This window comes from Monodelphis domestica, chromosome 1 (genome assembly GCF_027887165.1).
Source record: "Monodelphis domestica isolate mMonDom1 chromosome 1, mMonDom1.pri, whole genome shotgun sequence".
NCBI classification, from domain to species: domain Eukaryota; kingdom Metazoa; phylum Chordata; class Mammalia; order Didelphimorphia; family Didelphidae; genus Monodelphis; species Monodelphis domestica.
This window is the reverse complement of record NC_077227.1, coordinates 244,159,728-244,187,373: the sequence shown is the minus strand read 5'-3', so window position 1 is coordinate 244,187,373 and position 27,646 is coordinate 244,159,728. Positions and strand designations below refer to the sequence as shown.

Genomic DNA, 27,646 nt, shown 5'->3' with positions numbered 1-27,646 from the left:
ACTAGTATTTTTTTTTCCCACTGAATCATGTTTTCTTTACTAGGGCCATAGGATGGAACATTTGCCTTTTTATCTCTCTAAATTTACTTCAATTCCATTTTGGTACTGGGCTAATTCTTTAGAAGGTGACCAATAAGTATTCTTAACATTTTTTTTTCATTTTTAAAAATTTTGACCAAATTGTGAACTATATTTACTTACTGTTTAAATATACTTCTCAGGATAGTGAATCAGTTCAACCTATGCTTATTGAGCTTCAAGACAGCAATTTTCTTTCTTTTCAAAACAAAATTAATTAATTTGTTTTTGTTATATTAAAATCCCCAGGTAGTTCAAGCTCTCCATCTCCTCCCCACAGTAGAGAAGGCATAAATTGACAAAAAGATATACATTTACATATAAAACTGTCCTATTTATTTCTATTTATCAGTTCTTTCTCTGGTAGTGGAATTATATGTTATTCTTCAAACAATATTTTGATTCTGTATATAACATTCTCTTGGTTATTCTCATTTCACTCTTCATAATTTCATGAAGGTTTTTCTAGGTGTTCTTTTTAGATTATCATGCTCATCATTTCTTAAAGCATAGTAGTATACCATCACAAATATATGCCACAACTTGTTTGGCCATTGCCCAATTGATAGGGGCATCCCCTCAATTTCTAGACTTTTGACACCACAGAGAGAGCTGCTCTAAATATTTTATAACATGTAAGTTATTTTCCTTTTTTGCTGATCACCTTAGGAAATAAAACTAATAATGGTATTATTGGGTCAAAAGGTATAAATGATTTTTTAAACTTTTGGGGCATAATTCCAGATTTCTTTCCAAAATGGTTGAGTCAGTTCACATTTCAACCAACAGTGTATTAGTGTTCCCATTTTTTCACATCCTCTTCATAACTTATTATTTTCCTATTTTATCATTTTAGCCAATCCAATAGGTATGAGATGATACCTCAAAGTTGTTTTGATTTAAATTTCTCTAATAAATAATGATTTGGGATATTTTTGTATACCTATATATTCTTTGACTTCTTTATTCAAAATGTTTTGTTCATATACTTTTATAATTTCTCAATTGGGAAATGGCATATATTCTTATAATTTTGACAAAGATATGAGACCTTTATCTAAAAAATCCTGTTTATACATTTATCCAATTTCGTGCTTTTCTTCTAATCTTGACTATATTAGTATTATTTATTAAAAAATAACTATAATTTTCAAATAACTCAAATTAAGTAATTGTCAAGTATTTCTTAGAAGAATTTGTTTTAATGACTCTTAGATATTTATTAATTCTCAGTTTCTTGTTCTCCAATAAAATGTTGGTAGAAACAAAATATCCAAAAGTCTTTACAATTTGAATGCATGTTAAATATATCAGGTGCTTGATTTTATGTACTTGCATGTAAAAATATTAGCAATACTTCTGTGGTAAATAAATGTTCTGCTGATCAAATGTGAAAATTCACAGCTGGTTCACTATAACCCTTGGCTTTATTGTATTTTTCCCCCTGTTACTGGTAAGCTTAATAATTTGCACAATAGTTTGCCTTAAAATAAAACAGACAGACAGCAGAAATAGTTAGAATAATGATATTAGGTTTACAGCACTTTCTAAGAGAGACAACTAGCTCTCTCAAGGTCACATTTCCACCATTTCAGAGATGAGGATTCTGTCAGTGGTTGAAGGATACATGTAAAGTTAAGGGTAATATACCTTAGTAGTAATAATACCTTACATTTGGATTGCAATTTATATATATAGTTTACAATGCACTTTCACATGCATAATCCATTTCAGTTTTACAACAACCTTATGAGTGAGGTAGATGGAAGTATTATAATCATTCTTCCTTCCCCATTGCCTTATTTATTTTTATTTACTTTTATTTTATTTTATTTTATTTTATTTTATTTTATTTTATTTTATTTTATTTGTTTATTTAAAACCCTTACCTTCTATTTTGGAGTCAATACTGTGTATTGGTTCCAAGGCAGAAGAGTGGTAAGGGCTAGGCAAAGGGGGTCAAGTGACTTGCCCAGGGTCACACAGCTGGGAAGTCTCTGAGGTCATATTTGAACCTAGGACCTCCCATCCTAGGTCTTGTTCTTAATCCACTGAACCACCCAGATGCCCACTCTTTTACTTTTAGAAAGATGCAGAGGCAGCAAAAAGTCAAACAAATTTCCTAAGGTTATGTAACTAGAAAATAATGGTTCTTCACTAACATTCAAGGTTTTTTGTGTCTCTTTCAATGTACTTTCCATTCCATATCTTTATATCTGCATAATCCCATTAAACTCTGAAGAACTCCATGTTAGAAAAGGGAATGTGGTCCCATCAAGAGAGTATTAGATTTATAATCAGAGTTTGAATCTCTATTATTCCACCTAATACCTATTTGGCTTTCAAAAAGTCACTAACCTTCTCCAACCTTTTTAATAATCTGGGTAATAAAGGATGGTGCTAGAAGGCTCATGAAATTTCTTCCAGGACTGAATTTATGACCTGATAGATGTACTAGTGGATGTAGTCAAGAAGATTTGATTCATCACCTCCCTCAAATACTTATCAGCTCCATGAAGCTAAGCAACTCATTTAATCTTTTTTTTTTTTATTTTGTAACTATATTTCAGATTACATGTTAATAAAAATTTTAGCATTCATTTTCTGACATTTTGTAATCCATGTTTTTTCCTTCCCTCTTATCCTCCTATCTCCCCAAGAAGGCAAATATATATATAATTTGCACATATGTTATCATATAATACACATTTCCATGTTCATCATGTTGCAAAGAGAATATAAATTACTTATACTAGAAAAAGTCCATGGAGTAAATAAGGTAAAGAATAGTATATTCAGAAATGCATCCAGACTTCATCTGTTCCTGCTAAGGCAGTGAATATCATCTTTTCATTATTAGTTCCATGGAATTTTCCTGGATCCTTAACTTGTTTATAATAATTAAGTTATTCACAATTGTACATCATCTATTATTGTTACTATGTATGACATTCTCTTGGTTCTACTCACTTCACTTTTTTAATCTTAGACATTGTTTTTTATCTGTAAAATGGGAAGAATTGACTTGATGGCCTTTAAGCATCTTCTAATTATAAATTTATAAACCTTTATAATTGCTACACATATGAACTCAAGTAAGTCACTTAATATTTCTGTGTCTTGTTTTCTCCATGAAAAATCACAGAATTGTACTAGGATAAACATGAGATACTTTTCAGCTCTTAAAATTAGGTAGTTTCTAATGAAACATGAATTTTGACATTCTGCTATCTTTCTTATATTTCTGAGTTTTTCCTAAATATCAACAATTATCTCATCAAAAAGTTGATACTTTTAATTATGTGACATTTTCATTTATATTTTACCTATGTTTGATAATAATTTTGGTGTAGACATAATCAGAAAAGAAAATTAAATTAATATTCAGCCTCATTCTATAAATTCTGAAGTTTAAACAAGGATGTTATGATTTCTTAATAATATTCTTCAAAACTTGGGTACTTCAGATAGTAATTTTGAAGTCAATCTACTCTTACTCTAAGTCTTTCTCATTTGAGTTATGAGGGTCGTCTATGTTTTTTTTTTTTTAAATGAAACACAAATCTAATTTCCTCAATACATTTTTTTATTCAAGTCACTGAGGTCAGGCCAGATCCAATTATTATGAATGAACTAAATAAAATACAGATTTCTTTTTGTCTCTCATGACCCATTTGTATGATAGAGAATCAAACAAAATGATTTTACCACAAAAAGTAACTTCCAGCAATTTTGCCTGAACATTTTTAAGTCCTACTCAATATTACTCATTAATCTGTTCATATGGTTATTTTCAAATTCACACATTAAAATGAGACTATACTGTAAAAGATATATCCCCTTAGATTAAAAAATAATGAGATATCAGCCAGCATCTCAGGATTGAAGCAACATTTTTGTTCATAGTGAAAATTTGGTTGAAAAAATATTATTTTATTTGGATTAAGCTACATTACATCTAATATCCCCCCTTCCTATTTTTAATTCATAAAATCTAAAATTGAAAGGATGGTGGATAACTTAATTTTTCCTCTGAGGTTGATGATACTTAAATTCATCCATATTACAATAGTATAAAAGTGTATAAATAATAAAATGAAAACTACATCATATGTCAGTGATACACATAATCTTTTATGAAATACTTTTATTCATTTGTTCATTCAAGTACTTTGCGAGTAAATTTAGAAATAAGACAATGTATACCTGGATATTTTAAAAAGAGGGAACTAATGTGAGATGACCTCATAATAAAAAGGTGCCATTATAGAAATGGTCCTAGAAGATAGTGACAAAGTAAATGTGGTTAGATTTAACACTCTTTTCATATGTTAATTAGTGTTTCAGATCCTGATCTATAAAACTGTTTTAAGAATTTCAATTTTACTTGCTACTTTCTTCCTCTCAGATGAAATATGTGAAAACAAAATCTTCAGCAGAGAAAATATACATCCTAACAATCAATGGCAGCAAAGACAAATATCTTGGAGCACATGGACCATTCTCATTGGATTCAAACTTTCATCAGTGAGATGGATATTTATACCTATAGGTAAGGAAAAATAATCTTTATGAGTATATTTATTTATGATTTCAGATGGGCTAACTTTCATGGTGAGCATCATTAGTCAAAAAATAATCCATGGCTATATACAAGGCAAGAAAATTTTATTGCACATAACATATTTCATGTAAACCTCATGCCAAAGTGCTCTATAGAGTCAAATAATAAAGTCCTAGATAGTACATGTATATTATGTGATATAAATTACAGTAGTATCTGTAAATACATTGTATTGTGACCAAATTAAACAATACATCAAAAAACCAAGCTCTGGCAAAGAATTAATCAGCTGAAGCAAGGGTTTGGTGGGAGGGGAGATGGAGATAAAAGGGAGAAATGAAACAGAAATAAGCAAATAATATTCTGTATAGGATATAGGGAATAAAAAAAATCTACTACTTAATTGTGACAGATTAAACAAAGTTTGAAAAGGAAAATAAAACAATGTAATTATTAATTTGAAGTTGCCTTTACTTTATAATGTCATATGCAGTTCAATGACAGTAAGTCTACTAATGCCTATCTGTATGACTAAATCATTTTTTTCTCTTTACTCCTTCCTCCACCTAACCACCAAATTCATACAGTGGTGCCTTGACACATTAGTTTAATTCGTTCCATAGCCAAACACAAACTAAATTTGCTCATGTGTCAAATCAAATTTCCCATTTAAATTAATGGAAGTGCAATTAATCCATTGTGGCCCCAATAAACCACATTTTTTGTTTCATATGTTATTAAATATAAAAATGTACTTTATAAATAACAAACAAATATATTTATAGATAAAAATAAAGAATGTAAAGAAATAAATTTGCTTATGAAATGTTATTTACCTTCAAGGTTAGGTGAAAATGATGGTTGAGGTTTTCATTTTGTGTCGTACCAGTTAACATAACTTACTCTCTACACATGATAATGGGTGAAACAAGTGTCTTTACAGAGCTCCAGTGCACACCTACTATAACTTTTTCTGTGTGTGTCTTTTCAATAATCTGTTTATGTTTCCCCAAATCCTGAACATTTCCTTAATCTCACTTTTCTGATTACCTCATCCATCTCAGACTCATCCCCACTAATTTCCTGCAAAACCTCAGTATGCTACTGCTGTAACTCCTTCAATTCCTCTGTCATCAGGACCCATGGTTAAAAGTTAAGAAATTTGCCAAGAAAAACTGACAATAAAGACAAAAATAAAGAAGAAAGCAAAAAAAAAATCAATATAGATGCTCACCAGGCCAGATAAATACAGAACTAAACAAGACAGTCTTGTGTAACTTGTGAAATTGAACCTTTGGCAGGCTATCTAGTGGAGGCTGGAGGAAACTCATAATTCAAATATCCAATTGTAACTTAAGGCAAAAAATCCTAATGGTGAATGCTCATGACTTAAGGTGCTTGTGTATGAAGGTACCACTGTATTTCTAAAGCATACATCTGATTATGCTATCACTTCTTAAGAAGTAGAATTTGTTTGCATCTTGCCCAAAGGAAAAAATAACAAAGTCTTCTCTTTAGCTTTTAAAGACTTTCACAATTGCTTCCAGTTGAAATTTTTTTCAAGTTTATTGCACATTATTCTGCTTCATGTACTTTAAGTTTCAGACAAATTGATCCATTTGTTCTTTCCCCAAGATTTTTCATCTCCCATAGGCGTGCCTTTATACAGAGTGGTCCATCCCTCATGCCAGGAATTTATTCCCTCTTTATCTCTGCCTTAGATAATTCTTGAATTCATACAACTAAATTTAAATTTTATTTTTACATGCACTGTCCCACCTCCAAGAAAATATAAACTCTGTAAAATTAGGAGCTACTTTCTTTTTGTCTTTCTTTACCTACTATATAGCTCAGTTTCTCAAAGTACTTAATGAATGATCATAGAAGGAATGGGTAAAGTAATAACTTAGAAGGAAGTTGTCTGTTGCAGCTACCTAATGCATTGGATAAGGTGTGGGAACTGGAATCAGGAAAAGCTGAAATTAAAATCATACGTCAACACTTATTAAATATGTTACCAAGGTCATGTCACTTAGTAAACACTGCCACAGTTTCCGCTGTAAAATGTAGATAAATGTCACTCCCTGGGGTGTTTACAAGTATAAAATGAGACAATAGTCATAAGTTATTTTGTAAACATTGAGGAACCACAAAATTATAGTTATTATTATTATTATTATTATTACTTTAAAAAATGATCCCAAGTGAAAACACCATTTAGAGTAGGAAATGACTTTGTAGATTATTTAATTCAAATTTATTCTACACATGTAGAAACTGAAAGATTGAGAGGTTAAATGGAAATCAGGTTTGTTTTGCATTATTCTAAAAGTGAGAACTAGGACTGATAGCTAGAAGTTTCACCAAGACATATTTGGGCTCACTATAAGTCAGTCCTTTATAACAATTATAGATATTAAAAAATGGTATACATAGCCTCTTGATATGAGGTATTTTAATATAGAAAATTAATTAATTTTTTAGTCATTTTTGAGTTATATTCTAACTTTGTGATCTCATTTGTTTTTTGTTGTTGTTGTTGTTTTTGTGGCAAAGCTAATGTAGTATTTGGCCATTTGGTTCTCTAGCTTATTTTATAGATGAGAAACTGAGATAAACCAGATTAAAGGTATTTTCCCATTATGACACAGCTAGTTAGTGACTGAGGCTAGATATGAACTCAGGAAGATTTGTCTTCTTAAGTCCATTCAATTTATTCCATTTATTATGTCTGCAACCTGCCCAAACACATCATTGGAAGAGAGAAAATAAGGAAGAAAAACATGAATACCTCAAGTATCTCTATGTAATTAGACAGACAAGTATTTTTTCCAGGGAGATATCACTACATACCCCATCAGTAAGCAATTTCTTGATTCAAGGAGGGCAAAGTCAAGATGGTGGGATAGAAGCAGAAAAAGCTCAGACCTCTGAATAACCTTACTTAACAATTACAAACCAAATACTCCCAGGGGATTGAAAATCAAACCTAACAACAAGACAGAGCCAAGGAACCCTCCTGATGGACTCAATTCAAAAGGTACACCCCCCCCAAAAAAAGCCAGAAAACAAGAACACTCAGGGTTAAGGGGAAGAAAGAAGAAATGTCTCAGAACCCCTCCCCCACCACATAGAGCTCTAAGCCTCCAACTGCAGTGGGAACCTCTGGGCGTGCAATGATGCTGGTCTGGAGGGTGTACCTTAAGAGAATGGCTGTGCCAGACTCAGAACATCAAACACAGGTGGCGGGGAAGGAGCTGGAGAGGGAGTGTAGAGCAGGCAGCCTAGACAGAGTGGAGGAGACCCTCCATATTTCTCCAGCCTTCCAGGAGGTTTTGGCCTTAGAACACATCCAGCCCAACCCAGCTGAACTTAATCCCTTCAAAAGTCTTCAGAGGTCAGGGAAGCCCAAGCACCAACACCCCTCCCTCACAGACTGCTGGACGATAATCCAATCAAAAGCCTCCAGAGGACAGAGAAGCTCAAACTCCAACACCCCTACCCCATAGACTGAATTGAGAGATGTGACAAAGCTCCAAGAGGGGAAAATGACAGAAAGTCCCAAAACCAAAAAAAAAAATGAGAGGAGCAAGAGAACAGAAAAATACAGGAGGCAAAAAGGGGTAAATATGAGCAAAAAAAAAAACAGAAAAAGAAGAAAGAAATTACAATTGACAGCTTCTCTACAGGCAAAGAACAAAGAGCAAATGGAACAGAGGAGGAAGCAAGCAATAAAACAGCAATACCAGTGAATTGGATACAGGCTTTGAAGGAACTCAAAATGTAATTCAAAACACAATTAAGAGAGGCTAAAGACATTGGGAAAAGAAGATGAAAACTAAGATAAGTCATCTGGAAACAGAGGCACTTGAACTAAAACAAGAAAATAGTGTCCTGAAAGCCAAAATCAAAGCCAAAGGAGATGAAAGATGAGGCAAAGGAGAGGAGAGATGAGGTAAAGAGAATGAAAGATGACTTTCAAAGAAAATCAGACCAGAAGGAGAAGGATGGCCAAAAAGCCAGGGATGAAATCCAGTCTTTAAGAAACAGAATACAACACCTAGAATTAAGTGACTTCACAAGGAAGCAGGACACTATAATACAAAACAAAAAGAATGAAAAAATCAAGGAAAATATGAAATACCTCATTCAAAAAACAGAGGATTTAGAAAATATTCAAGGAGAGACAATTTAAGAATCATTGCTCCACCAGAAGCCCATGACAAAATAAAAAGCCTGGACATAATAATACAGGAAATTATCCAAGAAATCTTCCCCGACATTCTAGAACAAGAGAGAAAAGTGAAGATATGAAAGTATTCACAGATCACCTCCAGTACTTAATCCCCAAATGACAACACCCAGAAATGTTATAGCCAAATTAAAGAACTATCAAACCAAAGAAAAGATATTACAAGCTGCCAAGACCTCATTCAGATACCATGGAACCACAGTGAGGATAACGCAGGATCTGGCTTCATTCACACTGAAGGAATGAAAGGCATGGAATATGATATTCTGGAAAGCAAGGGAACAAGGTCTACAACCAAGAATCAACTACCCAGAAAAATTGACTATATTCTTACAGGGGAAAGTATTGTCATTCAACAAAATAGAAGAATTCCAAGTATTTCTAAAGAAAAGAGTAGACCTGAACCGAAAAGTTGATGCCCAAGCATAGAAATCAAGAGAATCATCAAAAGCAAAAAGTAATTTAAAAAGAGGGGAAAAAAGAAAAACAAAACAAAACAAACAAAAAACCACCTTTTTTTTAAAGAGACTCAATAAGTTAAAATGTTATGCATCCCTATAAGAAAAGAGGTCATTGGTAACTCTTAAAAATTATTATTATCACCTGGGCACCTAGAAAAATTACACTTAGAGGGAACAGTGACAAACTGTATAGGATCAAATGATAAGACATAAATAGGTATAAAGATATATGTATGCATAAATGCATATACATGTATATATATATATATACATATATATATATATATATAACTAGAACTAAGAAAAGGTTGATACTAAAAGAAATGGGGAAAAATGAAAGGGGAGAAATTTATATGTCACAAAGAAGTTTAAGGCAGGAGGGAGGAGAACATCAATATACTGGAAGGGTAAAGAGGTTGAAGATAGGAAATGCTCAACTCTTACATGCATTGAAATTGACCCAAAGAGGGAAGAAGAATTCAATTCATTGGGGCACAGAATAGATTTGCGCCCTATTAGGGTATAGAAGGCTAACAAACGGACTGGTGGAGAGGGAAGCAGTACAAGGGAGGGAGAAGTTGGGGGGGGGGGGAATTTTAAAAAGAATGCAGGGAAAATAAGGGAGGTGAATAAGAATGGAGGGGCTTAGAAAGGGAAGTAAAATAAGGGTGGGAACGAGGGGGACTGACTAAAAACAAACATTGGTGTAGAAGGCAATAGTGAAAGAAGAAAAGGCAGGACTAGGAGTAGAAATCAAAATGCTGGGAAATACACAGCTAGTAATCATAACTCTGAATGTGAATGGAATGAACTCACCCATAAAATGCAAGCAAATAACAGAGTGGATAAGAATCCAAAACCCTACCATATGCTGTCTACAAGAAACACACATGAGGAAGGTAGTTACGCATAGGGTGAAAGTAAGAGGATGGAGCCAAATCTATTGGGCATCAACTGACAAAAGGAAGGCAGGAGTCACAATCATGATATCTGACAAAGCCAAAGTAAAAATAAATATAGTTAAAGAGATAGGGAAGGTAATTACATCCAGATAAAAGTCAGTATAGACAATGAGGAAATAACTGTACTCAACATGTATGCACCAGATGGAATAGCATCCAAAATTCTAAAGGAGAAACTAGTGGAGCTCAAGGATGAAATAGATAGAAAAACTATACTAGTGGGAGACTTGAACCTTCCTCTATCTGAACTAGATAAATCAAAACAAAAAATAAATAAGAAAGGTAAGAGGAGTGAATGAAATCTTAGAAAAATTAGAGCTAGTAGATATGTGGAGAAAAATAAATTAGGGACAAAAAGGAATACAGATTCTTTTCAGAGCACATAGTACATTCACAAAAAAATGACCATGTATTACGGTATAAAAAACATTGCAAACAAGTGCAAAAGAAATAATAAATGCAACCTTCTCAGATCACAAAGCAATGAAAATAATGATTAGTAACAGTACATGCAGAGGTAAATAAAAAATTAATTTGACATTAAACAATACAATTCTCCAAAACTGGTTAGTTAAATGACAAATCATAGAAACAATTAATAACTTCATTGAAGAAAATAACAATGATTAGACATTCTTTCAAAACCTATGGGATGCAGCCAAAGCAGTACTCAGGGAAATTTATATCCTTGAGTTCATGTATTCACAAATTAGGGAGGGCAGAGGTCAATGAATTGGGCATGCAAATTAAAAAACTGGAAAGTGTACAAATTAAAAATCCTCAGATGAAGACTAACTTAGAGATCCTAAAAATCAAAGAAGAAATTAATAAAATTGAAAGTCAAAGAACTATTGATTTAATAAATAAGACTAGAATCTGGTACTTTGAAAAAAACAGATAACATTGACAAAGTGCTGGTCAATCTAATTTAAAAAAAGGGAAGAAGAAAACCAAATTGACAGTATCCAAGATAAAAAGGGAGACCTCACCTCTAATAAAGAGGAAATTAAGGCAAGCATTAAAAACCACTATGCCCAATTATATGGCAACAAATATGACAATCTAGGTGATATGGATGAATACTTACAAAAATATAAATTGCCTAGACTAAGAGAAGAAATAGATTACCTAAACAACCCCATATCAGAAAAAGAAATTGAACAAGCCATCAAAGAACTACCTAAGAAAAAGTCCCTAGGTCCAGATGTATTCACAAATGAATTCTACCAAACATTCAAAGAACAACTAATCCCAATATTATACAAACTATTTGACAGAATAAGCAAAGAAGGAATTCTACCAAATTCATTTTACAACACAAATATGGTACTGATTCCAAAGCCAGGCAGGTCAAAAACAGAGAAAGAAAACTATAGACCAATGTCCTTAATGGATATAGATGCAAAAAAGACTCCAGCAAGTCATCACAAGGGTTATTCACTATGACCAGGTAGGATTCATACCAGGAGTGGAAGGATGGTTTAAGATTATGAAAACCATCCACATAATTGACCACATTAACAAGCAAACTGACAAAAATCACATGATTATCTCAATAGATGCAGAAAAAGCCTTTGATAAAATACAACACCCATTCCTATTGAAAACACTAGAAAGTATAGGAATAGAAGGGCCTTTCCTAAAAATAATAAATACTATATATCTAAAATCATCAGCAAGCATCATCTGCAATGGGGATAAACTAGAAGCCTTCCCAATAAGATCAGGAGTAAAACAAGGATGCCAATTATCACCTTTATTATTTAACATTGTACTAGAAACACTAGCAGTAGCAATTAGAGAAGAAAAAGAAATTGAAGGTATTAAAATAGGCAATGAGGAGATCTAGTTATCACTCTTTGAGGATAATATGATGGACTATTTAAAAAAAAATCCTAGAGAATCAACCAAAAAGGTAGTGGAAATAATCAACAACTTTAGCAAAGTTGCAGGATAAACCCGCATAAGTCGTCAGCATTTCTATATATCTCCAACCCATTTTAGCAGCAAGAATTAGAAAGAGAAATTCCATTTAAAATCACCCTAGACAATATAAAATACTTATGAATCTTTCTGCCGAGACAAACACAGGTACTATATGAACCCAACTAGAAAACACTCTCCACCCAATTAAAACTAGATCTAAACAATTGGAAAAGCATTGTTTGCTCATGGGTGGGACAAGCTAACATGATAAAAATTATAATCCTACCTAAATTAATTTACTTATTTAGTGCCATACTCATTGAACTACCAAAAAAATTTTTTTTTCAGAATTAGAAAAAAACATAACAAAGTTCATTTAGAAGAATAAAAGATCAAGGATATCCAGGGAAATCATGAAAAAAAAAATGAAATGGAGGGAGGAATTGCAGTCCCAGATCTCAAATTATACTATAAAGCAATGGTCATGAAAACAATTTGGTACTGGCTAAAAGACAGAAATGAGGATCAGTGGAATAGACTTGGGGTAAATGTCCTCAGCAAGACAGTGTATGATAAGCCCAAAGATACCAGTTTTGGGGGCCAAAACCCAGTATTTGATAAAAAAAAAACTCCTGGGGAAATTGGAAGACAGTATGGTAGAGATTAGGTTTGGATCAACATCTCACACCCTACACCAAGATAAACACAGAATGGGTGAATGACCTGAATATAAAGAGGGAAACTATAAGTAAATTAGGTGAACATAGAATAGTATACTTGTCAGATCTTTGGGAATGAAAAGACTTTAAAACCGAGTAATAGCTAGAAAAAAATAAAAAAATGGAAAATCAATAATTTTGATTACATCAAATTAAAAAGATTTGTACAAACAAAACTAATGCATCCAATATTCAAATGGAAGCAACAAACTGGGAAACAATCTTCATTAAAAATATCCTCTGACAAAGGTCTAATTACTCAAATTTATAGAGCTAAATCAATTGTACAAAAAATCAAGCCATTCTCCAATTTATAAATGGGTAATGGACATGAACAGGCGATTTTCAGTTAAAGAAATCAAAACTATTAATAAGCACATGAAAAGGTGTTCTAAATCTCTTATAATCAGAGAAATGCAAATCAAAACAACTCTGAGCTATAACCTCACACCTATCAGATTGGCTGACAGACAGCAAAGGAAAGTAATGAATGCTGGAGGGGATGTGGCAAAGTCCAGACATTAATTCATTGCTGGTGGAGTTGTGAATTGATCCAACCATTCTGGAGAACAATTTGGAACTATGCCCAAAGGGCGTTAAAAAACTGCCTGCCCTTTGATCCAGCTATAGCACTGCTGGATTTGTACCCCAAAGAGATTATAAGGAAAAATATTTGTACAAAAATATTCATAGCTGCACTCTTTGTAATGGCAACAAATTGGAAAATGAGGGATGCCCTTCAATTGGGGAATGACTTAACAAATTATGGTATATGTTGGCGATGGAATACTCTTGTCCTCAGAGGAATAATAAAGTAGAGGAATTCCATGGAGACTGGAACAACTTTCAGGAATTGATGCAGAGTGAGAGGATAAGAACCAAGAAAACATTGTACACAGCACTGATACACTGTGGTGCAATCGCATGTAATGGACTTCTCCATTAGTGGCAATGCAGTGACCATGAACAACTTGGAGGAATCTATGAGAAAAAACACTATCTACATTTAGAGCAAATGCTCTGGGATTAAAAACAGTGAAGGAAAACAACTGCTTGAATACATGGATTGAAGGGATATGGTTTGGGATGTAGACTGTAAATGAACATTCTAGTGCAAACATCAACAACATGGAAATAGGTTCTGATCAAGGACACAAGTAATATCCAATGAAATTGCACATTGGTTGTGGGAAGGGTTGGTGGAGGTGAGGGACAGAAATAATGTGATAATTGTAACCAAGGAATAATGTTCTACATTGACTAAATAAACTAATTCAAAAGAAAAAAATAAGCAATTTCTTTTAATTTTAAGTAGAAAGTGGTATGTTTCAATCTGCACTCAGACTCTATCAGTTTCTTCTATGGTGTTGGATAGTTTTTTGTTGTTTTTTTTTACATGACTCTTGGAGTTGTCTTAGAAATTTTCATTACTGCAGATAGTAAGGTTATTCACATTTGATCATCACCCAATATTGTGGCTACTGTGTATAGAATAACAGTAATCACTTTCATAATTTTTCTCCCATATCCCCAAATACCAAGCTAGAAATGAAATCTGATAATTTGATTAAATCGTCCTTTCTTATCTGTATATAGCAGTAAAGATAAAATATAACTAGTTTTAACAATATTTTTACCAGTAGATCAAAAAATAGTTTAGGGAGAAAGATGGGACAGGAATTGTTGAAAGTAATGTTATCTATGTTCAACTGTCTGGGAAAAGTAGAATGTTCCATTCTTATGTCCAGTTAGTTTTCCCTCTGGATAGCAAATGGGCCTTGTAAGAAGGAGGACACAAAATTGGAACCTTGGGAGTTATGGCCCCAAGCTGGGGTTAAAGAGTGGAATTTTGCTATTTAGTTCAATTAAAAAAATGTGAAAAGGAAAGAGTTGGGAATACTGTAGGGTCCACAGTATGCATGGAGGAAAGTAACCTGCTGTCCTCAAAGATGCTACCTTAAAACAAAGGCCCAGTGGCTTCATTCTATTTAGAACTCTGAAAATAATTTCTCTACTTAATGGTAATGAGGAAATATCTACATTGTGCTACTCATGTACTTCCTCATACTACTACTCATGTAATTTCCATTGTCTTTGAGATTATTATAAAAGTAAAAGATAAAGGTAAAGGATGTACAGAAAACAAGAATTTAAAAATAAATTGAATGGCTATCAATACTGTTCATTTAGAAGTGACTTTAATTGGTACAGTAAAGATAAAGAGAACCATCTAATCTATAATTCTTCTACTGACTTATGGAAATTGATTGAAAAAATCAAAATTAATTAATTATGTTCTATTGCTCACATTTCTCCAAATAGGGAATTTTATTTGTTATCTATATTAAAGAGATGATGGAATATATAATATCTATTTCTGAAATCACCATTATTCCTAAAATTTATGTTATTTAATACCTGATGCCAGTTTCTGTATTTTAACATTAAATGACCTCTTTTCCACATAAATTACACTTTGGTGTTTTATTTGTGGATTCTTGCAAAGGGGCTATGGCCACACTGCTCAATTTGCTCTTTCCTTTTCCATTTCTTCTCTTAAAATTTTAATTTCTTTCTTTAATGCCTGTACTGAGTCATTGTTGTCTTTATCTTTTCTCTGACTGTTAAATATTTAAACTTGTACTCTCCTCAATTCTTCAAGGTCCATACTAGACCGGTTTGGTAAGTAGGTTTTAAAATAATCTTTGACTACTTTAGAATAGTTCTCTACAAATTGCTTTCTTATTTGCCTGATATCTCTTTATCTGAAAAGATCCAGGTCTATGTATCTATATTGCTGAGCAATAAGTCCTTCCATAAATTGGGAGGTATTTTCATCATTTTTTTTGCTTAATATTCTCAAACTTTGTCCACATATCAGGCTTCTCAGAACAAGCTCTCATTGCTGTTAGTAATGCCTCTTTAGCCTGGCATAGTTTTAAGTATTCTTCCTCTTTGTTCATATCCCATTTAGGGTCAGTCTGGGGCCAATGAATTACTCTCCTTCCTTGGACCTGATTAGCAAGAAAGATGATTTTACTTTTCTCTTTTTCTGTCAAAAAAGTTTAGAGCAAATTTCTATAACTATTCATGAAGGATCATCTGTCCAATAAATGCTTTCAAGATTTTAATAACTATAATAGCCTCATCTTCAAAGGAAGGGATATTTTCCTTGAATTTCTCAATATCCTGGGGGGGGGGGGGGGTTAAAGGGTGTGTGGTGTCTTAAGGACACCACATCTTCAGTTTTATTGAAGGTTGGTACATCCTTTAAGGGGAATAAAATTTTAGCTGAATTATTTTCTGTTTCTGTTACTTGACTTGATATTTGGGTTGTCATAGATTGATTAATGGGTGTAGAAGCAGAAGGAGGAGTCTGAGTAGATAGAGAGATGAGGAACATGGAAAGATAAATCTCTCTTCTTTATCTGGGAATTTCTCAAGATCTTCTCAAGGTTTTTTATATGTCTTGAGACCCTCCAAAACTATCCTCAAGTTTCTCCTCAGGGTCACTTCAGGTATTTTCCAGTTGTCTTTTAAGGTGAGCTTCTAGTTCAGTTTTGAGGTCAAGGATTGGTTGAGTAGTGGGAGGGATCAGTTGGATTAGACAGGAAATGTGTTGGACAGGACAGGAAATGTGTCGTATAGGATGAGACTGAAATGAATCTCTCATTTGGATCTCAAGGTTACTCAGGCTACTTACCAGTTTTTTCTTAAAGAGGGATAGATACACTGCCATGTATACTGTTATTATAAACATAACCAGGAACAGTGATAAAGCCTTTGTGAAATGTTCTCTGAGATCATGAGTCATTTGAGATAGACAAGAAACAGCATTTTCCCAATTTGGGAAATTAAATTAAAATTGCTTGCAATTCTACTTTTTATCAGTAAGTGGTACTCCTGGCTAGGGGTTAAAGTTTCACAAAGCTAGTAGGTGTGGTCTTCTAGGGACTTCAGATAAGAACATTGTTGTAAGTACAGGCACACCCTAAACAATTAGCCTTTGAGTGGAGGGCTAGCAAAAATCTTTAGCCCAAGACTAAATTTTGGAGGGACAAGAGCTGGCAGGAGCTGGCAATTCAGCTCTTTTCAGGTTAAGGGGAAAAGAAGAAAAAAAATTAGAATTTCCTTTTCCTCTCAGGAAACAGACCAAAGGCTGTAGGTCATGGCTAATCTTTTTTTAAACTGCTCTACCAATTTAGAGCAGGCTCCAGGATTTAGCTACTAAATATCTGACTTAAGGATAGTAAGAAGTAAAGAAAATTGAAGAAGATTGATGGTCATTGTCAAAACCTTTGTTGTCTGCCAATTAATGTAAGAATTTAAATTTAGGTTTTTATGATAATATGAAAGTTCTAAAGTAATATTTTGTTGGTGATTTAAAAGTATCATAGCTTAAATCAAAATTACTTTTAGCAGCTTTGTTTACAAAGAAGTGGAGTGAAAGTTGAAAAATGTAGATAAAGAGACAGAAAGTACTGCCTAGCTACAAACACCCTAAGTTTAATACTAATGTCTCCAGACTGCAAATGTGAATCTCAAAGCAAATGTCACCAGAATCCAAAGTCCTAATTAGGAAGCAGGAATCCAAAGAGCCAGAAGAAGCTGAAGAATCTGCCAAGAAACTTCAGTGCACATGAGGGTAAGACTTCCAAGAATATCACCAGAACTCATGCTGAAGAGAGTCCCATCAAAGTGTCAACTAGCATAGAGGGTTTCCTCACCAAAGAACCAAGGAAGGAATCATTCCACTCACCACCTCAAGCTGACACAGGATCCAGGGAAAGAGTCTCCTCCTCCAGTCCAGCTCACCACACAGGCAGAGAAAGGCTGAATCCTCAAGCTGACCTTTTTAAAGTAATTTTCTCAACATCATTTGTTATTGCTCCCCCACTTTGTGGGAATGAATCACAGTCTTTCAGTTTGATTAGCAATGCACAAGGAGAATGCAGTGACCTTTGGAGGTGTGAGTCTATTCTAGTAAATGAAGTGTCAAGTAGGGTTACTGTAAGTTCTTGATTTGTTTAGATGAAAATAGACAAGGGGAGAATCAATCCTATCTTCACAATGTCCATATTTGTGAAATATGAAAAATATATTATAATATCTTATATTAAAATATCATATCTTATAAAATATATTAAAATATCTAATAAATTTTGTGATATTAATTTCTATGAAAACTAGGTATAAACATTTTAAACCTCAATGTATTAAAATGTTATTATATGTATTATACAATATAAAAACAGTGTCTTAATTTATAATGAATCATAATTCCAATATGTCCAAGTATGTCCCAAATACTCTCTATTTCCACTGAAAACAGAACAAATGAAAATGTGTTTAGATTATAGAAGGAGGAATTTCAGTTTGGTATGAAGAAATAGTTATTGACCTAAACAGTTGGCTAAATTCACAAAAATGTTAGTAAAGGAAACTATAATCTTTTTTCCCTATAGAAACTTAAATATCCTTAGAGATCTTTAAAGATCAGATTAAGTTATCTTTTTAGTTATGCCTCTGCCTAGAAGAAGGGACATGAACTAGATGAATCTGGAAAACTCTTCTCTGCCCATATGGTTATACTTAAGTCTACAAAGAGTAAAAGTCTAGTATAAGTTAGAGAGGTAAAACTTTAAAAAGACACATAGCATCACAAATACAGTTTTTTGGTACTTACCATAATTTATGTTTCTACTAATTGATATTAAAATACACTTATGTATATGTATATATGTACATATATATTTGTATACATTGAGTTTGGGGGTGTTCCACAACAAAAGTTCCAGATTTAGAGATAGCAAATAAAGTAGGACCTCTTTTAAGAACTCAGTGGCAATTGTAGTATAACTCATTTGTGGTAATAGATGGCAATGGGAAGAGAATTTTATAGATTGAAGATTTTAATTTTTGAATGATCTGTAGGAAATTGATAGAGCATTAATTAATCAGCATCAAAAAGATAAGATCAATTATTGTTATATCTTTCACATGGAGGGAGGTATTTTTTTCTGAGTTATTTCCCCAACTGTTGCTGGACATTTACAAAGGGTAGCCTAATTAAGGAAGGATCTCTGATATAAGAATGTTAGAGAGTGCTAACGTAAGTGGTAGTGACAGTGGAAAACCTTATGGAGAAGACTTCAATGAGAGTTGAGTCTGTAAGACTTTTTGTCAGAAAAACCATTATGATCAGATCAAAGGGGAAAGCTTTTATTAGGCATTTGGGAGAATTATGCAAATAAGTATTCAGTGAAATAGAATTCTCTTTAAAAAGGCAGGAATATGAAAAATTTAAAAACAATTCTGAAGATGTAATTTAAATAATAGATAAGATTATTTACAAAATAGTAGACATCTGAGCATACTTGGCCATCACTTGACACACATAAAAAATCCTTTGCCAATATAAAGTGCTCTCTCAAACACTTTCTCACAATAATCCTATGAGGGAAATCATTTAAGTGTTCATGTCTCCATATTAAAGATGAGAAAATAACTCTTTGGGGCTTTAATAGTCTCTATATAAATGGTATTCTAGGAATGAAATGCTAGGAATAGTGGGAGAAGTTGGCTAAATGAAATCTCTAATTTTAAAACTATACAATTCTACAATTTTCCAAATGTGGAGATGGTGTAAAGTTTAATGAGTGCTCCAGAAGGCAATTCTTTATGACAAATTTGTCATTTACATATTCAAATTCATTTCACTTTCATAGTGTGGTTCAAGTTTTTTTTTTCTGTTTCTTTTTTTCCTTATGGAAACCAGTTTAATTCTAGAACTTTTTTTTCCATAGATTTTGCATGATATGCTCAAAGAGACTTAAATCATGGGTTTAAGATTTTTGTATATACATATACATTATCAACATTACTCATAATAACTTGACATTCTGTAAATGAAAGGTTATCTTTTGTTCTCATGATGAGACTGGTCTCCTTTCTTTTCTAGTCAAACATTACAGTAAATTCTTTTAGCCTGGGAAATTAATTACAAAGTTTGTAACTTTCCAGCATCCCACTGTGAACTATTCATGTCCTTTTAGTAGCCCGTGAATTTTAATTCTCCAGTGATTGTGACATTCTGAAGTATTTATCTAGATATCTAGCTATCTACTGACATATATATATATATATATATATATATACACATATACATGTCTAGGCACATTAGATTTCTATATCTATCTATTCAGATATCTATTTGTACTTACACACATCTATATTTCTATCTTATTTTTTTGTTTAGTTATGTCTGACTCTTAATGACTCTACATTGAGCTTTTCTTGGCAAAGATCAGCAGGAATGGTTTGCCATTTCCTTCTCTAGGCCATTTTATAGATGAAAAATTGAAGTAAACAGTGTTGAGTGATTTACCCAGGGTCACATAGCTAAGTGTCTGAGCCCAGATTTGAACTCAGGAAGATGAGTCTTCCTGACTCTATGACCAGCATTCAATTCTCTGTACTACCTAACTACAAATAAAAATATCCATATGCATATTCTTATCTATATCTATATATGTCTACAAATAAATATATATACACATATGTATGTATGTATGTATATATATATATATAATTTCAATCTCATCATCATTACAAAAATTAAGAAATTTAAGCACTACTCATGAAGGATTTATAGGAAGACATAGTCAAGAGTTGAATGGGAAGAGCAAGAATGTTTAGATAATCTAAGGCAGCATTCACACAGACATGATCACAACTCTATCAGTGTACTCTAGCATCAATGTATAGTGTCAACCCCAAATTTTTCAAGTCATTTCTAATATTTTTTTCTTTTTACTTCTTTTTGACTTATTTAAACATATACCCTTATTTTCTAAATAGTCATTAGATTAATTCTATGTCTTAACATGAATTATTCTAGATGTTAGGAGAAATAGAGTTTAGACAAGAGAAAACCTTTACTTTCAAGAAATATATGGGTTATATGAAGGATAATATAGCAACACAGAGCACTGCAATGTTTTCTATATGAATTTAAATAATTAAATTTTAATTCATAAAATATTATTACAACTTTTCTGCCACTCTGCCTAAGTAGTGAAATAGAAAAGATGACCTGTGTGACTATTTCTTGTTGGAACTAACGTACTCTGGCTTATGACTAGAGAGAGCTGCTACTAAGTATGGGGACACACTTGCCTATTTGCAATGGATATAGAAGTACTTTGAGAGACACTGAGAGATACTGATACAGGGGAATGCTGATAAAGGGGAATGCTCTGGACTGCCTATTGATCCCTAATGGCTAATATATCAATGTTTTCCTACCCTCTTCTTCCCCTTTTGACCCTCCCTTAATCACCCTCTTCTGGAAGCCTTTTGGCTTCCTCCCTCCCCCCCTGAGTGAACTATAAAGATACTCTTTTCTTTTCCTTTTAAGTCAGGGGGTTCATTGGGAAACAGGATGGGAAACTGAGGTAAGAGGGATGAGGGTGTCCCTAATCTAAAATTAAGATTATGAGGGCTTGGGAAGTCACAACTGTGACAGAGGGATAGTCAGAGATGGAGGACAACAGTTAAAATTTCTTTCTTCTTCACAAAGCCACCAATTTCAGAAGCCCCCCTCAAGGGTCCTTCAGCCTGGGACAGAAACTAAATCATATCATTTCAGCTTCTTCCCCCTGGCCAGCTTCAACCCCCAGAGCCAGAAACAGAATCAGAAGTTCCAGTTTCTCCCCTGATCAGCTTCAATTCCCAGAGCCAGACACAGAATCAAAGGCCCAAGATCCTGCTTCTTCTCCTCTGTGGCCAGACCCTCAACTGCCAACTCCTGGGAACATTCCATTTGGAACTTTCTCCTTGATTGACCTGCAGGTCAGGTCCCCAGCTTGTTTCTTGCATCTTGGCTTACAAGTCCTCTCTCTCTCCATGCCTCTACCACAGTATCTATCAGAATTTTTTTCATTTAATATAGTTTATTATCCTAATATAGTTGTAGCTAACATAAAGATCCATTCATATTTATATTCCCCATGGTTATTGATGTAGATTATTTTATAATATTCTATAAATTCAAGGTAACACATTTTACTTAATCATTTCCTAGTTATTGAACATTTCTGTAACTTCAATTTTTTTTAAAATCTACTATAGATTTTTAAAAACTATTTCTTTTTCTGTTTTTTGATAAATTTCTGAGGAGTTGGGTAAAAAGGTAGGATTAATTTGGCAATATTTAATGAAATTTTTCAGATTATATTCCTAAAAAAATTCTACTAATTTTAAATTTCAACAGCAGTAATTGGAAGATGTATTTCTCCATTGTTTGCCAGCATTTTGTGTCATTGTTTTATACTCACCCCCCAATTAAATGTGAGGTAGTACTTAGAAACTATTTTGCTTTATATCTATAGATGGGTTGAGTATATTTTTAAGTTATTAACATGTTTCCTTTTGGAAATTTAGAAAAATTGTTAATACTATTGACTCATAAATATTTTATTTTATTCTAGAGATCATCAGAAGAATAATTGTTAATGTTATTGACTAATATTTTATTTTATAGAACTCCTATACAATTTGATGTGTACTTTAATAAACTTCCTGAAATTAAATGATCTAGACTTTTGTTATACAAAGGTATTTCCCATGGACCTAATTATATACAATTATACTTTTCTGAGGATCTTATTACTTTATGAAAGCACATTAGCCAAGTGAAGAACTAAAAACATTACATCCCGTCTGAGCAGGAGATCTGGACCAACCTTCATCATATAGCTTCTTAGACAACATAGATTCAAGGTGAATTTTAAGTATATATTTAAAACTCTTTCTGGTATGTCTGTCATGACTGAAATTGACTTCTGATCATTAGGAACTGAAAATCATGGAAGGAGAAAAATATTTTTCAGAAGAATTACCCCCCCCCCTTTAGTCTATTAATAAGTAGTCTCCCTTTTCCTAAATGTCTCATTTCCTTTGGAATTTATTTTCCTTTTAATTCCCAAAAAAATGAAAAACAATTCTAATCCAATCCCCAAAATGAAGTAGTATTTTGCAACTTAAGCACATGTCAGTGAAGTACAAATACCTGCCTAAGGCTCTTAAGTTTGTCCCCCATATACTAAAGTATTTTCTGCTAGGTTACTTTTCTTTTATGAGCACTTTGGTGACAAGGATTTCTGAGAAATCCTGAGATCCTGTCTTAATTACATTGTGAGTTAAAAACACCCATGTCTGGGCATCAGTAAAATAGAAATAGCTTTGCATAATAGTATAATTCTTACAAGAGAATACACCAATCAGGATTGATTGACAACTAGGCAGATTTGGATCTTACCAACTCTCATAATCTCTTAATAAAAGTTTCTTAGCCAATATAGGTTCAAGGTGAACTTCAAATATCTATTCAGATCATATCTTGTAGCACCAAGTATAGGAAAAGCAAATAATATATTATGTGCTATTTTTTGTCTTGAGTACCTTTATGACAGAGCATTCAGTTATATGCTTTATAGAAAACTCTAAAAATGCCTAAATTCATTTTGTAGATTTTTCTAGAGTTTTACTCCAAGTAGAGACTGACTGTGAGGCATGTCCATTTAAAATCTTTATTTAAAAAAAACTAATTTTCAAAATTTTGTCTACCATATTATTTTCTTCTTCTAATTTTTTCTTTTTTATATTCATAAAAACATGGTTGGATCTTAGAGGTTTTTTTTTTTTGGTAGAAAGATGTATTCTTTACATCAACATCTCTTATTCTCATCATGCTGATGGTAAATAAATGAATGAGGTTTTGACATATCATTGTTATTTTAATAAAAGAAATTAATAATCCTTTCTACTTAAATTGTTTATTTAGTAATTTATATATTTGTTACTTTCTAACCTTTCAGATTTCAGTACTATTCTGCTTTTTAGATCTTTGAGTCTAGCACTAGTCATTTGGTATTGATTTTCCTTAGTACATAAGCACCTAAATAAAATCTGGAAATTAGCTTTCATCAAATAATCTACCTACTTTTGTGTAGGTATATGTATGCATACACACATATATATTCATATCTACACATGCATACATACATACATACTTATACATACACCTATAAATGAGTCTCTAATTAGATGTGGATATATATATATAATGATTGAGGTAAAAGATTCCAAATGGGATCCTGAAATTCTAAAGTGCCAATTTGCATATTGAGTCCCAGTTGTTACTTAAGAAATATATATTGATTGAATGACTTATAGACTAAGGATAAAATCACAACTTGGAATAACTACAAGGGTATTGGAGAAGAGCCATTGATGATACTTTGGTGAGTTTGACTTCTAATTAAAGAGAGAGAGGGCAAATCAGGAACTGTTACCGAAAATTTTAGGTCTTACTCCATAAGGGAGGAGGATGCAATACCAAGAGGAAGGAATGATAAGAGTACACTGAAAGTGATGACCTAAAGGAAGTTGTGCCATTCTGTGTCATGTTTCCAAAATACTTCAAGTGAAGGTCTAGTGATGGGGTCATTGTGGAGAGGTAACATTCCCTTCAAGGGAGTAAATACATTCTCCAGAAAGAATGTCTCATGGAGATGAACACTCATGTACCCATCTGTTTCATCACACAAATACCTGTTAATTTCTTTTTATGTAGAATTCCAGCTTAGAGTTTTGGTACATATACATATATGATTTAATTTCCATTTTCCAGTGTTTTGCTCATTGCTATGATAGAATATTTTCTTTTATAGGAATCACTTTTGAAGATACTCAATAGATCTACATTATTTTGTTTAATTGTTTAATAAAACATAACAGAAAAAATTCATCATTTTGACAAGGCAAATGTGGCTCTTACCAGGCTTTTAATCGGCCATGACTCAAACCAGACTGGAGACAGGAAATGGAGCTGCATGGCAGTGTTGGTAGGACCTAACACTAATCTAAGTGCTAGCAATGAGTCTGGAGGTAATTGAAGGGTTCAGGCAACATATAATAAATTACCCACTTGATAAATTTATTATTGTGATTTTCCTCCATATTCAGTCCACCTGTAACAAGAATTATCTACATTTACAAATATTGGAGTAGCCATATGGGATTTTCAGGTTTTATCCAAATGTTTGCCAACATGTAGACCCAGCTTTTGTCATAGCATTCAAATGAATACCTGGCCAGAATCCAGCTTGTTTGATTCTAGTCTTGGAATTCCTTTTTCTGTCCAGAGAAATGGGATCAAGTAGCATCTGGCAGAGAAAAGTAAAGAAAAAAGTGAGAGAGGGGAGTTAAAATGATGGTTCTCATCTGGCAAAGGAAACCCTTATTCATGTCCTTTGATCTGAGAATCTTGCAATTGTATTCAAATTAAGAAATGGTATTACTTAATCAATGTCACACAAGGAGTCAGTAACAGATCTAAAGGAGGACCCAAATTGCCTGACTCTCAGCCCTCAAAATAACATTTAGACCATCGAATAGAAATGGAAACAAAAGTCTCCTATGAACTCGTCTTAGATATTTTATGCAAGAAAACTTGTAAAAAAAAAAAGAAATATTACATATTAGCCAATATTTAGTACAAGCACTATACATTTATAAACAAATGTGTTCATGGCAAATTATTCACCCATATTCCTTTACAGTTTCCTTAATAAGGAGATAAATATTCACTTGAAAGCCTCTGTTTTATGTAGAGAAAGCATGATGTTAATACTAAATTTTCTTTTGTTGCCATTCCAGCAAATTAATGCTAGCATTTAAGGAATTGTGGGGCATGGTATGTATACCATAAGCAATGACATTCGACTTTAGACTTCAATTGTGGGTTACAGATAAGTAAATAAATAAAGAAAAAAATGATGACCATATCACTTCAAGAGCTGGCTTTTTAGCAGTTTTGTGCTGGGAAATTGGAAACTTGGCATTCCTGTTGCATTCTCTCCTCCAAAGGCAATAATAGAAATGTCTCCCGAAATCCATTTGAATATTCTCTCTCTCTCTCTCTCTCTCTCTCTCTCTCTCTCTCTCTCTCTCTCTCTCTCTCTCTCTCTGGCTCTGAATTTCAAATGGTCTAAACATTTAATTTCATTTTTTTCAAAAATTCATAAAGATCTCCACGTAATTTTAATCTAAATCTTTAGGGGACTGATTATCACAAATTTATAAAAACAAAATAAATGACAGGCATATTGCAATGGAAAAGAAAGCTGCAGACAATGTAGATGAAGTTCAACAACAAATGGAGAGGAGACTAGATTCTCAATAATTGTAAACTATGGAGATTCAAATAACAAACCTAAAAACTAGGTTTAAACAGGAACTTCAATCAAAGAAATTGAAGAATAGATCTTTCCTATATTCAGTGGTGGGAAACATATGGTTAAGGATAAATTTATGACTAAATTATCTTAATTTTTGTCCAGGATTTCTCCCATTTCACTAAAATATGTCCCTGAAAAGTTGCAAGATCTAATGGTTCAAGGAGTGGTATAATTAACAAACTCTGTTACATGTTGACTTAACCCTGAGAACTTTAGAACTCATGGAATCAAGCAGTCAGAAATATTCAACTCCCTCAATTGGTATAAATTACAGATGAGTTGTGATCCAACTTTTTCTGGTCTTGTAAATCATATGCTTAGTTTATTAATCCTTGATAATTCAATTATATAAAGGTTTTCTCCTTGTGATTGATTTACCTATGTCTCATACATTCTAGTATAATGTCTAGTTTTTATACTTCATTTTAACGTAATTCTTCAATTTTTAACCAATTAGTCATGATGTCACAACTTAGTGCCATTTTAGATCTATATTATCTGCTCTTATTTCATTTCTCAATTATTAATTATTATTGTGTAATCTTCATATAATAATGCTTTTTTATTTCTGGCTCTCTATATTTATTGGTGATTCCTGTTTTGCCTAGTAAGTGATTAATTTTTATAAAGACACCAGAGGAAGCTAAAAAAAATAGAGATAGGAATTGGATCAGTCATTTTATTGGAATAGCTAACTTTTAAGTCAGGAAATTCCTTCCATCTGTAGCTTAGCACCTTATACATTTTCTTTTAAGTTACATAGAGTACTGAGAGATTAAGGGACTTTTAAAAGGTCAGACAGTTGGAACATGCCAAAGGCAAGTTTTGGTCCAGGTTTTTATTTATTTGAGACCCATTCTCTCTCTACTTTACCAGTGATATAAAAATCAAATAGACACAGGTCCCTGCAAGATGAAAATTTATTTGAAAAATGACAAATTAACATTATCAGTGTTTTACTATATTTTTATTTTGTCATTAAACATTTCCCAATTATCTTTTTATCTAATTCTTAAAACACTTAGGAATTTTCAGTCATATTTTGCTAGAGGGTCTTAAGTTTGATACCTGTGCACTGTACCGTGCCAACTCTCACTACCAATGCTTTCTCTCACATATGTTCTCTCTATATCACCATAATTCATTAATCATCACTCATTAACCTCTCCATTTTTGAGGTATATATGTATATGTGCATATATATGTATAGGTTTATGTATATGTGTGTGTGTCCCAATAAAAATTCTGGAAACTATTGTCTACTGACATCCAGAATTGTCTCCTTTTTTCCACAATGAATTCAATTTTTAACAAATAAAAGATGGTCTGGAGGCTCAGCACCAGATTTATAATCACTTATTAATAAGAGAGAGAGAGAGA

General features: G+C 32.8%; 1 long non-coding RNA gene across 1 annotated transcript in view; it reads left to right on the top strand.

Moving 5' to 3' along the window:
• Positions 1 to 27,646, top strand: part of LOC103102414 (uncharacterized) — a 143,124-nt gene that overhangs the window by 21,627 nt on the left and 93,851 nt on the right. Inside the window, exon 2 of the long non-coding RNA XR_008914951.1 lies at positions 4,487 to 4,630. This is a non-coding gene — a long non-coding RNA (uncharacterized LOC103102414). The remainder of the gene's footprint in view (positions 1 to 4,486; positions 4,631 to 27,646) is intronic.